The sequence below is a fragment of the Lathyrus oleraceus genome, chromosome 7, assembly GCF_024323335.1.
Source record: "Lathyrus oleraceus cultivar Zhongwan6 chromosome 7, CAAS_Psat_ZW6_1.0, whole genome shotgun sequence".
NCBI classification, from domain to species: domain Eukaryota; kingdom Viridiplantae; phylum Streptophyta; class Magnoliopsida; order Fabales; family Fabaceae; genus Lathyrus; species Lathyrus oleraceus.
In genome coordinates this window covers 291,230,514-291,243,577 of record NC_066585.1, presented here as the reverse complement: position 1 = coordinate 291,243,577, position 13,064 = coordinate 291,230,514, and the positions used below count along the sequence as shown (strand labels likewise).

The following is a 13,064-nucleotide window of genomic DNA, read 5'->3' as shown; positions in this document are numbered from 1 at the left end:
TTATAATGCGTCATTATCTCTTGCCTTTGTGATAGACTCAACAGCCTCAAAAGCGATACAATTAAGTTGACTATTCCATAAAATTAACTTTCGGAAGTTTAACTTTTGGATATGGTGGTATTATATAAAAAATGTTCCATTGTCGGGAATCGAACCCGGGTCTTCGGGGATGCCAGATATCCTTGCAGTTGGACGACAATGGAGTGTTAGTTTTAATTTATAATGCATTATTAATTTCTCTAAATTGATTTCTTCATTATATTTTGCCTTCGTGAAAGACTCCACAACCTCAAAAGTGATATGGTTAACTTGACTTTCCAACATGCCGATAAAAATAAATTTTAGAAATTAACTTATAGATATAGTGAAATTATATAAAAAATGTGAGTCTCCTAGGTGAAAGCTAGATATCCTAACCGTTGGAGGACACTAGAGTATTTCTTTTAGTTTACAATGTATCAATAATTTATCTAAAATGATTTCTTCATTATCTTTTGCCTTTGTGATAGACTCCACAACCTCAAAAGCGATACAATTAAGTTAACTTTCCCACATGCCGGTGAAATTATATAAAAAATGTGGGTCTCCTGGTTGAAAGCTAGATATCCTAACCGCTGGAGGACATTGGAGTATTTCTTTTAGTTTAAATGCATCATTAATTTTTTAAATTGATTTCTTCATTATCTTTTGCCTTTGTGATAGACTCCACAAACTCAAAACGATACATTTAAGATGCGTATACCACATGCCGATGGTGGTATTATATATAAAACGTTCCATTGCCGAGAATTGAACCCTGGTCTCCTGGGTGAAAGCCAGATATCCTAACCGCTGGACGACAATGGAGAATTTATTTTTAATTTACAATGCATCAATAATTTGTCTAAATTGATTTCTTCATTTTCTTTTGCTTTCGTGAAAGACTCCACAACCTCAAAAGTGATATAATTAACTTGACTTTCACATATGCTGATAAAATTAACTTTCAGAAATTAACCCATGGATATGGTGAAATTATATTTTAAAAAGTGGGTCTTCTAGGTGAAAGCTATATATCCTAACCGTTGGAGGACACTGGAGTATTACTTTTAGTTTACAATGCATCAATGAATTTTCTAAATTGATTTCTTCATTACTTGTTGTCTTTGTGATAGACTCCACAACCTCAAAAGGGATACAATTAAGTTGACTATTCCATAAAATTAACTTACTAAAGTTTAACTTTCGGATATGGTGGTATTATATAAAAAATGTTCCATTGTCGGGAATCGAACTCAAGTCTTCGAGGACGCCTGATATCCTGACAGCTAGACGACAATGGAGTATTAGTTTTAATTTACAATGCATCAATAATTTGTCTAAATTGATTTCTTCATTATCTTTTGCCTTCGTGAAAGACTCCACAACCTCAAAAGCGATATGGTTAACATGACTTTCCAACATGCTGATAAAATTAAATTTCAGAAATTAACTTATGGATATAGTGAAATTATATAAAAAAATGTGAGTCTGCTAGGTGAAAGCTAGATATCCTAACCGTTGGAGGACACCGGAGTATTTCTTTTAGTTTACAATGTATCAATGATTTATCTAAATTGATTTCTTCATTATCTTTTGCCTTTGTGATAGACTCCACAACCTCAAAAGTGATACATTTAAGATGACTATACCACATGCCAATAAAATTAACTTTCTGAAGTTAACTTCCGGATATGGTGGTATTATATATAAAATGTTCCATTGTCGGGAATTGAACCCGGGTCACCTGGGCGAAAGTCAGATATCCTAAACGCTGAACGACAATGGAGTGTTTTTTTTACTTTACACTGCATCAATAATTTGTCTAAATTGATTTCTTCATTATCTTTTGCCTTCGTGAAAAACTCCATAACCTCAAAAGAGATATAATTAACATGACTTTCGCATATGCTGATAAAATTAACTTTCAAAAATTAACTTATGGATATGGTGAAATTATAGTTAAAAATTGGGTCTTCTGGGTGAAAGCTATATATCCTAACCGCTGGAGGACACTGGAGTATTTCTTTTAGTTTATAATGCGTCATTATCTCTTGCCTTTGTGATAGACTCAACAGCCTCAAAAGCGATACAATTAAGGTGACTATTCCATAAAATTAACTTTCGGAAGTTTAACTTTCGGATATGGTGGTATTATATAAAAAATGTTCCATTGTCGGGAATCGAACCCTAGTCTTCGGGGATGCCAGATATCCTTGCAGTTGGACGACAATGGAGTGTTAGTTTTAATTTATAATGCATTATTAATTTCTCTAAATTGATTTCTTCATTATATTTTGCATTCGTGAAAGACTCCACAACCTCAAAAGTGATATGGTTAACTTGACTTCCCAACATGCTGATAAAATTAAATTTCAGAAATTAACTTATGGATATAGTGAAATTATATAAAAAAAATGTGAGTCTGCTAGGTGAAAGCTAGATATCCTAACCGTTGGAGGACACCGGAGTATTTCTTTTAGTTTACAATGTATCAATGATTTATCTAAATTGATTTCTTCATTATCTTTTGCCTTTGTGATAGACTCCACAACCTCAAAAGTGATACATTTAAGATGACTATACCACATGCCAATAAAATTAACTTTCTGAAGTTAACTTCCGGATATGGTGGTATTATATATAAAATGTTCCATTGTCGGGAATTGAAACCGGGTCACCTGGGCGAAAGTCAGATATCCTAAACGCTGGACGACAATGGAGTGTTTTTTTACTTTACAGTGCATCAATAATTTGTCTAAATTGATTTCTTCATTATCTTTTGCCTTCGTGAAAAACTCCACAACCTCAAAAGCGATATAATTAACATGACTTTCGCATATGCTGATAAAATTAACTTTCAAAAATTAACTTATGGATATGGTGAAATTATAATTAAAAATTGGGTCTTCTGGGTGAAAGTTATATATCCTAACCGCTGGAGGACACTGGAGTATTTCTTTTAGTTTATAATGCGTCATTATCTCTTGCCTTTGTGATAGACTCAACAGCCTCAAAAGCGATACAATTAAGTTGACTATTCCATAAAATTAACTTTCGGAAGTTTAACTTTCGGATATGGTGGTATTATATAAAAAATGTTCTATTGTCGGGAATCGAACCCGGGTCTTCGGGGATGCCAGATATCCTTGCAGTTGGACGACAATGGAGTGTTAGTTTTAATTTATAATGCATTATTAATTTCTCTAAATTGATTTCTTCATTATATTTTGCCTTCGTGAAAGACTCCACAACCTCAAAAGTGATATGGTTAACTTGACTTTCCAACATGCCGATAAAAATAAATTTTAGAAATTAACTTATAGATATAGTGAAATTATATAAAAAATGTGAGTCTCCTAGGTGAAAGCTAGATATCCTAACCGTTGGAGGACACTAGAGTATTTCTTTTAGTTTACAATGTATCAATAATTTATCTAAAATGATTTCTTCATTATCTTTTGCCTTTGTGATAGACTCCACAACCTCAAAAGCGATACAATTAAGTTAACTTTCCCACATGCCGGTGAAATTATATAAAAAATGTGGGTCTCCTGGTTGAAAGCTAGATATCCTAACCGCTGGAGGACATTGGAGTATTTCTTTTAGTTTAAAATGCATCATTAATTTTTTTAAATTGATTTCTTCATTATCTTTTGCCTTTGTGATAGACTCCACAAACTCAAAAACGATACATTTAAGATGCGTATACCACATGCCGATGGTGGTATTATATATAAAACGTTCCATTGCCGAGAATTGAACCCTGGTCTCCTGGGTGAAAGCCAGATATCCTAACCGCTGGACGACAATGGAGAATTTATTTTTAATTTACAATGCATCAATAATTTGTCTAAATTGATTTCTTCATTATCTTTTGCTTTCGTGAAAGACTCCACAACCTCAAAAGTGATCTAATTAACTTGACTTTCACATATGCTGATAAAATTAACTTTCAGAAATTAACCCATGGATATGGTGAAATTATATTTTAAAAAGTGGGTCTTCTAGGTGAAAGCTATATATCCTAACCGTTGGAGGACACTGGAGTATTACTTTTAGTTTACAATGCATCAATGAATTTTCTAAATTGATTTCTTCATTACTTGTTGTCTTTGTGATAGACTCCACAACCTCAAAAGGGATACAATTAAGTTGACTATTCCATCAAATTAACTTACTAAAGTTTAACTTTCGGATATGGTGGTATTATATAAAAAATGTTCCATTGTCGGGAATCGAACTCAAGTCTTCGAGGACGCCTGATATCCTGACAGCTAGACGACAATGGAGTATTAGTTTTAATTTACAATGCATCAATAATTTGTCTAAATTGATTTCTTCATTATCTTTTGCCTTCGTGAAAGACTCCACAACCTCAAAAGCGATATGGTTAACATGACTTTCCAACATGCTGATAAAATTAAATTTCAGAAATTAACTTATGGATATAGTGAAATTATATAAAAAAATGTGAGTCTGCTAGGTGGAAGCTAGATATCCTAACCGTTGGAGGACACCGGAGTATTTCTTTTAGTTTACAATGTATCAATGATTTATCTAAATTGATTTCTTCATTATCTTTTGCCTTTGTGATAGACTCCACAACCTCAAAAGTGATACATTTAAGATGACTATACCACATGCCAATAAAATTAACTTTCTGAAGTTAACTTCCGGATATGGTGGTATTATATATAAAATGTTCCATTGTCGGGAATTGAACCCGGGTCACCTGGGCGAAAGTCAGATATCCTAAACGCTGAACGACAATGGAGTGTTTTTTTTACTTTACAATGCATCAATAATTTGTCTAAATTGATTTCTTCATTATCTTTTGCCTTCGTGAAAAACTCCACAACCTCAAAAGCGATATAATTAACATGACTTTCGCATATGCTGATAAAATTAACTTTCAAAAATTAACTTATGGATATGGTGAAATTATAGTTAAAAATTGGGTCTTCTGGGTGAAAGCTATATATCCTAACCGCTGGAGGACACTGGAGTATTTCTTTTAGTTTATAATGCGTCATTATCTCTTGCCTTTGTGATAGACTCAACAGCCTCAAAAGCGATACAATTAAGGTGACTATTCCATAAAATTAACTTTCGGAAGTTTAACTTTCGGATATGGTGGTATTATATAAAAAATGTTCCATTGTCGGGAATCGAACCCGAGTCTTCGGGGATGCCAGATATCCTTGCAGTTGGACGACAATGGAGTGTTAGTTTTAATTTATAATGCATTATTAATTTCTCTAAATTGATTTCTTCATTATATTTTGCATTCGTGAAAGACTCCACAACCTCAAAAGTGATATGGTTAACTTGACTTCCCAACATGCCGATAAAAATAAATTTTAGAAATTAACTTATAGATATAGTGAAATTATGAAAAAAAATGTGAGTCTCCTAGGTGAAAGCTAGATATCCTAACCGTTGGAGGACACTGGAGTATTTCTTTTAGTTTACAATGTATCAATAATTTATCTAAAATGATTTCTTCATTATCTTTTGCCTTTGTGATAGACTCCACAACCTCAAAAACGATACATTTAAGATGCATATACCACATGCCGATGGTGGTATTATATATAAAACGTTCCATTGCCGGGAATCGAACCCGGGTCTCCTGGGTGAAAGCCAGATATCCTAACCGCTGGACGACAATGGAGAATTTATTTTTAATTTACAATGCATCAATAATTTGTCTAAATTAATTTCTTCAATATCTTTTGCTTTCTTGAAAGACTCCACAACCTCAAAAGTGATATAATTAACTTGACTTTCGCATATGCTGATAAAATTAACTTTCAGAAATTAACCTATGGATATGGTGAAATTATATTTTAGAAAGTGGGTCTTCTAGGTGAAAGCTATATATCCTAACCGTTGGAGGACACTGGAGTATTACTTTTAGTTTACAATGCATCAATGAATTTTGTAAATTGATTTCTTCATTATTTGTTGTCTTTGTGATAGACTCCACAACCTCAAAAGCGATACAATTAAGTTGACTATTCCATAAATTTAACCTACTAAAGTTTAACATTCGGATATGGTGGTATTATATAAAAAATGTTCCATTGTCGGGAATCGAACCCAGGTCTTCGAGGACGCCTGATATACTGACAGCTAGACGACAATGGAGTATTAGTTTTAATTTACAATGCATCAATAATTTGTCTAAATTGATTTCTTCATTATCTTTTGCCTTCGTGAAAGACTCCACAACCTCAAAAGCGATATGGTTAACATGACTTTCCAACATGCTGATAAAATTAAATTTCAGAAATTAACTTATGGATATAGTGAAATTATATAAAAAAAAATGTGAGTCTGCTAGGTGAAAGCTAGATATCCTAACCGTTGGAGGACACCGGAGTATTTCTTTTAGTTTACAATGTATCAATGATTTATCTAAATTGATTTCTTCATTATCTTTTGCCTTTGTGATAGACTCCACAACCTCAAAAGTGATACATTTAAGATGACTATACCACATGCCAATAAAATTAACTTTCTGAAAATAACTTCCGGATATGGTGGTATTATATATAAAATGTTCCATTGTCGGGAATTGAACCCGGGTCACCTGGGCGAAAGTCAGATATCCTAAACGCTGAACGACAATGGAGTGTGTTTTTTACTTTACAGTGCATCAATAATTTGTCTAAATTGATTTCTTCATTATCTTTTGCCTTCGTGAAAAACTCCACAACCTCAAAAGCGATATAATTAACATGACTTTCGCATATGCTGATAAAATTAACTTTCAAAAATTAACTTATGGATATGGTTAAATTATAGTTAAAAATTGGGTCTTCTGGGTGAAAGCTATATATCCTAACCGCTGGAGGACACTGGAGTATTTCTTTTAGTTTATAATGCGTCATTATCTCTTGCCTTTGTGATAGACTCAACAGCCTCAAAAGCGATACAATTAAGTTGACTATTCCATAAAATTAACTTTCGGAAGTTTAACTTTCGGATATGGTGGTATTATATAAAAAATGTTCCATTGTCGGGAATCGAACCCGGGTCTTCGGGGATGCCAGATATCCTTGCAGTTGGACGACAATGGAGTGTTAGTTTTAATTTATAATGCATTATTAATTTCTCTAAATTGATTTCTTCATTATATTTTGCATTCGTGAAAGACTCCACAACCTCAAAAGTGATATGGTTAACTTGACTTCCCAACATGCCGATAAAAATAAATTTTAGAAATTAACTTATAGATATAGTGAAATTATGAAAAAAAATGTGAGTCTCCTAGGTGAAAGCTAGATATCCTAACCGTTGGAGGACACTGGAGTATTTCTTTTAAACGTTCCATTGCCAGGAATCGAACCCGGGTCTCCTGGGTGAAAGCCAGATATCCTAACCGCTGGACGACAATGGAGAATTTATTTTTAATTTACAATGCATCAATAATTTGTCTAAATTAATTTCTTCAATATCTTTTGCTTTCTTGAAAGACTCCATAACCTCAAAAGTGATATAATTAACTTGACTTTCGCATATGCTGATAAAATTAACTTTCAGAAATTAACCTATGGATATGGTGAAATTATATTTTAGAAAGTGGGTCTTCTAGGTGAAAGCTATATATCCTAACCGTTGTAGGACACTGGAGTATTACTCTTAGTTTACAATGCATCAATGAATTTTGTAAATTGATTTCTTCATTATTTGTTGTCTTTGTGATAGACTCCACAACCTCAAAAGCGATACAATTAAGTTGACTATTCCATAAATTTAACCTACTAAAGTTTAACATTCGGATATGGTGGTATTATATAAAAAATGTTCCATTGTCGGGAATCGAACCCAGGTCTTCGAGGACGCCTGATATACTGATAGCTAGACGACAATGGAGTATTAGTTTTAATTTACAATGCATCAATAATTTGTCTAAATTGATTTCTTCATTATCTTTTGCCTTCGTGAAAGACTCCACAACCACAAAAGCGATATGGTTAACATGACTTTCCAACATGCTGATAAAATTAAATTTTAGAAATTAACTTATGGATATAGCGAAATTATATAAAAAAATGTGAGTCTGCTAGGTGAAAGCTAGATATCCTAACCGTTGGAGCACACCGGAGTATTTCTTTTAGTTTACAATGTATCAATGATTTATCTAAATTGATTTCTTCATTATCTTTTGCCTTTGTGATAGACTCCACAACCTCAAAAGTGATACATTTAAGATGACTATACCACATGCCAATAAAATTAACTTTCTGAAGTTTAACTTTCGGATATGGTGGTATTATATAAAAAATGTTCCATTGTCGGGAATCGAACCCGGGTCTTCGGGGATGCCAGATATCCTTGCAGTTGGACGACAATGGAGTGTTAGTTTTAATTTATAATGCATTATTAATTTCTCTAAATTGATTTCTTCATTATATTTTGCATTCGTGAAAGACTCCACAACCTCAAAAGTGATATGGTTAACTTGACTTCCCAACATGCCGATAAAAATAAATTTTAGAAATTAACTTATAGATATAGTGAAATTATGAAAAAAATGTGAGTCTCCTAGGTGAAAGCTAGATATCCTAACCGTTGGAGGACACTGGAGTATTTCTTTTAGTTTACAATGTATCAATAATTTATCTAAAATGATTTCTTCATTATCTTTTGCCTTTGTGATAGACTCCAAAACCTCAAAAACGATACATTTAAGATGCATATACCACATGCCGATGGTGGTATTATATATAAAACGTTCCATTGCCGGGAATCGAACCCGGGTCTCCTGGGTGAAAGCCAGATATCCTAACCGCTGGACGACAATGGAGAATTTATTTTTAATTTACAATGCATCAATAATTTGTCTAAATTAATTTCTTCAATATCTTTTGCTTTCTTGAAAGACTCCACAACCTCAAAAGTGATATAATTAACTTGACTTTCGCATATGCTGATAAAATTAACTTTCAGAAATTAACCTATGGATATGGTGAAATTATATTTTAGAAAGTGGGTCTTCTAGGTGAAAGCTATATATCCTAACCGTTGGAGGACACTGGAGTATTACTTTTAGTTTACAATGCATCAATGAATTTTGTAAATTGATTTCTTCATTATTTGTTGTCTTTGTGATAGACTCCACAACCTCAAAAGCGATACAATTAAGTTGACTATTCCATAAATTTAACCTACTAAAGTTTAACATTCGGATATGGTGGTATTATATAAAAAATGTTCCATTGTCGGGAATCGAACCCAGGTCTTCGAGGACGCCTGATATACTGACAGCTAGACGACAATGGAGTATTAGTTTTAATTTACAATGCATCAATAATTTGTCTAAATTGATTTCTTCATTATCTTTTGCCTTCGTGAAAGACTCCACAACCTCAAAAGCGATATGGTTAACATGACTTTCCAACATGCTGATAAAATTAAATTTCAGAAATTAACTTATGGATATAGTGAAATTATATAAAAAATGTGAGTCTGCTAGGTGAAAGCTAGATATCCTAACCGTTGGAGGACACCGGAGTATTTCTTTTAGTTTACAATGTATCAATGATTTATCTAAATTGATTTCTTCATTATCTTTTGCCTTTGTGATAGACTCCACAACCTCAAAAGTGATACATTTAAGATGACTATACCACATGCCAATAAAATTAACTTTCTGAAGTAACTTCCGGATATGGTGGTATTATATATAAAATGTTCCATTGTCGGGAATTGAACCCGGGTCACCTGGGCGAAAGTCAGATATCCTAAACGCTGAACGACAATGGAGTGTTTTTTTTACTTTACAGTGCATCAATAATTTGTCTAAATTGATTTCTTCATTATCTTTTGCCTTCGTGAAAAACTCCACAACCTCAAAAGCGATATAATTAACATGACTTTCGCATATGCTGATAAAATTAACTTTCAAAAATTAACTTATGGATATGGTGAAATTATAGTAAAAATTGGGTCTTCTGGGTGAAAGCTATATATCCTAACCGCTGGAGGACACAGGAGTATTTCTTTTAGTTTATAATGCGTCATTATCTCTTGCCTTTGTGATAGACTCAACAGCCTCAAAAGCGATACAATTAAGTTGACTATTCCATAAAATTAATTTTCGGAAGTTTAACTTTCGGATATGGTGGTATTATATAAAAAATGTTCCATTGTCGGGAATCGAACCCGGGTCTTCGGGGATGCCAGATATCCTTGCAGTTGGATGACAATGGAGTGTTAGTTTTAATTTATAATGCATTATTAATTTCTCTAAATTGATTTCTTCATTATATTTTGCATTCGTGAAAGACTCCACAACCTCAAAAGTGATATGGTTAACTTGACTTCCCAACATGCCGATAAAAATAAATTTTAGAAATTAACTTATAGATATAGTGAAATTATGAAAAAAATGTGAGTCTCCTAGGTGAAAGCTAGATATCCTAACCGTTGGAGGACACTGGAGTATTTCTTTTAGTTTACAATGTATCAATAATTTATCTAAAATGATTTCTTCATTATCTTTTGCCTTTGTGATAGACTCCACAACCTCAAAAACGATACATTTAAGATGCATATACCACATGCCGATGGTGGTATTATATATAAAACGTTCCATTGCCGGGAATCGAACCCGGGTCTCCTGGGTGAAAGCCAGATATCCTAACCGCTGGACGACAATGGAGAATTTATTTTTAATTTACAATGCATCAATAATTTGTCTAAATTAATTTCTTCAATATCTTTTGCTTTCTTGAAAGACTCCACAACCTCAAAAGTGATATAATTAACTTGACTTTCGCATATGCTGATAAAATTAACTTTCAGAAATTAACCTATGGATATGGTGAAATTATATTTTAGAAAGTGGGTCTTCTAGGTGAAAGCTATATATCCTAACCGTTGGAGGACACTGGAGTATTACTTTTAGTTTACAATGCATCAATGAATTTTGTAAATTGATTTCTTCATTATTTGTTGTCTTTGTGATAGACTCCACAACCTCAAAAGCGATACAATTAAGTTGACTATTCCATAAATTTAACCTACTAAAGTTTAACATTCGGATATGGTGGTATTATATAAAAAATGTTCCATTGTCGGGAATCGAACCCAGGTCTTCGAGGACGCCTGATATACTGACAGCTAGACGACAATGGAGTATTAGTTTTAATTTACAATGCATCAATAATTTGTCTAAATTGATTTCTTCATTATCTTTTGCCTTCGTGAAAGACTCCACAACCTCAAAAGCGATATGGTTAACATGACTTTCCAACATGCTGATAAAATTAAATTTCAGAAATTAACTTATGGATATAGTGAAATTATATAAAAAATGTGAGTCTGCTAGGTGAAAGCTAGATATCCTAACCGTTGGAGGACACCGGAGTATTTCTTTTAGTTTACAATGTATCAATGATTTATCTAAATTGATTTCTTCATTATCTTTTGCCTTTGTGATAGACTCCACAACCTCAAAAGTGATACATTTAAGATGACTATACCACATGCCAATAAATTAACTTTCTGAAGTTAACTTCCGGATATGGTGGTATTATATATAAAATGTTCCATTGTCGGGAATTGAACCCGGGTCACCTGGGCGAAAGTCAGATATCCTAAACGCTGAACGACAATGGAGTGTTTTTTTTACTTTACAGTGCATCAATAATTTGTCTAAATTGATTTCTTCATTATCTTTTGCCTTCGTGAAAAACTCCACAACCTCAAAAGCGATATAATTAACATGACTTTCGCATATGCTGATAAAATTAACTTTCAAAAATTAACTTATGGATATGGTGAAATTATAATTAAAAATTGGGTCTTCTGGGTGAAAGCTATATATCCTAACCGCTGGAGGACACTGGAGTATTTCTTTTAGTTTATAATGCGTCATTATCTCTTGCCTTTGTGATAGACTCAACAGCCTCAAAAGCGATACAATTAAGTTGACTATTCCATAAAATTAACTTTCGGAAGTTTAACTTTCGGATATGGTGGTATTATATAAAAAATGTTCCATTGTCGGGAATCGAACCCGGGTCTTCGGGGATGCCAGATATCCTTGTAGTTGGACGACAATGGAGTGTTAGTTTTAATTTATAATGCATTATTAATTTCTCTAAATTGATTTCTTCATTATATTTTGCATTCGTGAAAGACTCCACAACCTCAAAAGTGATATGGTTAACTTGACTTCCCAACATGCCGATAAAAATAAATTTTAGAAATTAACTTATAGATATAGTGAAATTATGAAAAAAAATGTGAGTCTCCTAGGTGAAAGCTAGATATCCTAACCGTTGGAGGACATTGGAGTATTTCTTTTAGTTTACAATGTATCAATAATTTATCTAAAATGATTTCTTCATTATCTTTTGCCTTTATGATAGACTCCACAACCTCAAAAACGATACATTTAAGATGCATATACCACATGCCGATGGTGGTATTATATATAAAATGTTCCATTGCCGGGAATCGAACCCGGGTCTCCTGGGTGAAAGCCAGATATCCTAACCGCTGGACGACAATGGAGAATTTATTTTAATTTACAATGCATCAATAATTTGTCTAAATTAATTTCTTCAATATCTTTTGCTTTCTTGAAAGACTCCACAACCTCAAAAGTGATATAATTAACTTGACTTTCACATATGCTGATAAAATTAACTTTCAGAAATTAACCTATGGATATGGTGAAATTATATTTTAGAAAGTGGGTCTTCTAGGTGAAAGCTATATATCCTAACCGTTGGAGGACACTGGAGTATTACTTTTAGTTTACAATGCATCAATGAATTTTGTAAATTGATTTCTTCATTATTTGTTGTCTTTGTGATAGACTCCACAACCTCAAAAGCGATACAATTAAGTTGACTATTCCATAAATTTAACCTACTAAAGTTTAACATTCGGATATGGTGGTATTATATAAAAATGTTCCATTGTCGGGAATCGAACCCAGGTCTTCGAGGACGCCTGATATACTGACAGCTAGACGACAATGGAGTATTAGTTTTAATTTACAATGCATCAATAATTTGTCT

At 33.0% G+C, this 13,064-nt stretch overlaps 7 non-coding genes across 7 annotated transcripts; all 7 read right to left on the bottom strand.

The window, feature by feature from the left end:
- Positions 1–774: 774 nt before the first annotated feature.
- On the bottom strand, positions 775–846 carry TRNAE-UUC (transfer RNA glutamic acid (anticodon UUC)). Its single transcript has one exon. It is a non-coding gene; the product is annotated as a tRNA-Glu (tRNA).
- A 2,916-nt stretch (positions 847–3,762) lies between these two features.
- Positions 3,763–3,834, bottom strand: TRNAE-UUC (transfer RNA glutamic acid (anticodon UUC)). Its single transcript has one exon. It is a non-coding gene; the product is annotated as a tRNA-Glu (tRNA).
- Positions 3,835–5,623: 1,789 nt separating this feature from the next.
- TRNAE-UUC (transfer RNA glutamic acid (anticodon UUC)) lies at positions 5,624–5,695 on the bottom strand. The gene has a single exon. It is a non-coding gene; the product is annotated as a tRNA-Glu (tRNA).
- A 1,659-nt stretch (positions 5,696–7,354) lies between these two features.
- On the bottom strand, positions 7,355–7,426 carry TRNAE-UUC (transfer RNA glutamic acid (anticodon UUC)). The gene has a single exon. It is a non-coding gene; the product is annotated as a tRNA-Glu (tRNA).
- Positions 7,427–8,764: 1,338 nt separating this feature from the next.
- TRNAE-UUC (transfer RNA glutamic acid (anticodon UUC)) lies at positions 8,765–8,836 on the bottom strand. The gene has a single exon. It is a non-coding gene; the product is annotated as a tRNA-Glu (tRNA).
- A 1,785-nt stretch (positions 8,837–10,621) lies between these two features.
- On the bottom strand, positions 10,622–10,693 carry TRNAE-UUC (transfer RNA glutamic acid (anticodon UUC)). The gene has a single exon. It is a non-coding gene; the product is annotated as a tRNA-Glu (tRNA).
- A 1,787-nt stretch (positions 10,694–12,480) lies between these two features.
- Positions 12,481–12,552, bottom strand: TRNAE-UUC (transfer RNA glutamic acid (anticodon UUC)). Its single transcript has one exon. It is a non-coding gene; the product is annotated as a tRNA-Glu (tRNA).
- Positions 12,553–13,064: the final 512 nt, after the last annotated feature.